The 2,210-nt window shown below is 61.9% G+C and overlaps 1 protein-coding gene across 3 annotated transcripts in view; it reads right to left on the bottom strand.

The window, feature by feature from the left end:
* The window catches only part of LOC113205285 (sphingomyelin phosphodiesterase), a 23,752-nt gene extending 23,315 nt beyond the window's left edge, over positions 1 to 437 (bottom strand). For all 3 annotated transcript variants that reach the window (XR_003303341.2, XR_003303342.2, XM_026420845.2), the window contains exon 1: positions 167 to 437. The gene's annotated coding sequence lies outside the window, so the exon portion shown is untranslated. The remainder of the gene's footprint in view (positions 1 to 166) is intronic.
* Between the last annotated feature and the right edge of the window lie 1,773 nt (positions 438 to 2,210).

The following is a 2,210-nucleotide window of genomic DNA, read 5'->3' as shown; positions in this document are numbered from 1 at the left end:
CGCTAAACGGATTCGCGCGGCGCTATGAAGAGGACGCGACAGGCTGCTCGCTCTCGACACGGTGGCGTGTCAGAATGTACTGTCAGTCGTTGGCTCCGACCATCCACAGCCAACCCAACCATCAACGCCACGCGCCTTTGGGCGCTATTTTCAAAACAGTACTTACGAGTGATGCGCTAAGCGACGAAATCCAAGTCGAGAGGTGAAGAAGTAATAGAAATCCGTATCCGTGTTGGCGGGTAGCTGTTTGGAAGCACTTAGGGGGGAAGTGAGGAGGTTGTTGCCGCTGGATCACTTTGCTTGTCGCACACCAACGACTCGCGAGCTCTGACCGCCCGTCTAACGCCCCTCCCGTCACTTGTGTCCTGCCTGCGCCGCCGGCCCTCTGCATCCGTCCATACTGCCCCTCGCGAGCCTACTGCCGCGCGGCGCTGCGCGGGCCCGCCCCGCTACCCCCACCCCGCCGCGGTGTTGTTGTCGGGCTCACCGCTGCCAACCTCCCGGGGCCCCCGCGGCCCCAGGCTGGCCACCACGCCTCGGAGACCCCTGGGCGGCCCCACAGCACAGCCGAACCGGACCAGGGGGGCCTGGGCCTCGTGCACGAGCAGCCGGACGTTGTCGCGAGGTTGGTGCGAGTGCGTGGCCGGCGTCCTGGAGGAGGCCCTGTGCGCCTGCGGGGCCGCGAGCGCCCGACTCGGGCGGCGCGACGGCTCCCGCGGGGAGTGAGGTAGGCAGCACCACTGACAGGCGCGCGGGCTGGGCGGCCTGCCATGCGGGCACCGCCGCCGCGCCTCCCAGCCCCGCCCACCACGCACGGCGTCATTCGGCACTTGGTGAAGGCAAAGCTTAAGGCCGAGCGTTTCGTTCAAAATTTGACCGTCCGGCTGCCGCTGCTATTTAACGGGCGTAACGACGCGTCAGCAGATCTCATCCAAGCAAAGGTTCCCTACCGCCTACCTAGCGCCCGTCGGCTGCCCGCCTCGCGGCTCATTGTGACAGTTATATAAGACACGACATCCAGTAGACTGTAGCGTGCACTTTACAAAACTTTCGAGTGGTAAAGAACGCAGTTGCGTTTCACCGTACCACTCCGCTCGGGCGACAACACTTGTGTTGCAGGCTGTGAAGGGGGTGTCAAAATAGGATACGGTTTGGCGGGTTTGGCCGACCGACCGACCGACCGTCAACCGCGGAACGACCAGGACGCAGGACGAGTGAAATATCGTGTACGGGGAATTTCTCGCACACTGAGTCCAAATCTGGTAGTGCGAATGTTCCTTTGCAATTACTGCAGCAGCTGCAGCCGGCCCGCCAGGCGCACGCTCTGCCACGCCGCGAGCCGAGCGAGTCCTCGATTCATACACAGAGAAATCAGCTGTTGCGTCTGAGACAAAATGTGTCAGCGGCGTGAGTGGCCGGACGGAGCCCCCCCCCCCTCTCCCCCCACTACGCAGGGCCGGCGGGCCGTGCCTAGACGGTGTGTCGCGTCTTGCCCCGCCCCTCCCCGCCCAACCACCATTGTCGTCTGTGCCTGATGCCCCCGGCGGCGGTTCCGAACGCCCCCGCGCCCACACGGACGGCGCCGGGGACTACGACAACGGGTTGCCCGGCCACAGGGCTCGTGAGTGCACCAGCCGCAGCCGCACCAGCGCGGGGGCAGCAGCTACACGCCCGCCCGGCTCAGGGATCATCCAGAAAGTACACGGTGAAAATTGTGCCTTATTGTCGTCCAAGGAAGGCCATCGGAACGATTCAAGGACGCCCCATGCAATTTTTCCTATCTCGTCCTTGAATCCCTCCACTGGTCCTTGGATATGGAACAGTTTTCACCGCGTGCACGTCTGTTATCCGCCGTTACGAAATTGTGAAGTTTACTCATGCCAGCTCTCAAAGCGCCTGGTAGGTAGGCAACTTTTTGCCTGCGTTGCAAACGTGTACTGCGGGGTGGCCTACCACGAGTCTTGCAGGCGCCGAGCTTCCATGATTCGCTGAATGAATCTGCGAAAAACACGGACTACATTCTGGACAAGTCCTAAGGGAGAGGAGGCGAGGGTGCCCTAGGGCTAGAGGTTCTCTTTGATCCAGTGTCGCTATGAAAGTAACTGTAATAAATATTACCAAGACGGAGTGGGGCGGCTGTATCTACGTCTGAAGCAACAAGCAACTTCTGTTCGCCTGTGCCGAGGGGTCGCCAAGAAGACGCCTCGCGT

This window comes from Frankliniella occidentalis, unplaced genomic scaffold, assembly GCF_000697945.3.
Source record: "Frankliniella occidentalis isolate FOCC.00 unplaced genomic scaffold, Focc_3.1 Scaffold12, whole genome shotgun sequence".
NCBI classification, from domain to species: domain Eukaryota; kingdom Metazoa; phylum Arthropoda; class Insecta; order Thysanoptera; family Thripidae; genus Frankliniella; species Frankliniella occidentalis.
The sequence above is the reverse complement of the archived record's forward strand: the minus strand, read 5'-3'. Positions and strand labels throughout refer to the sequence as shown.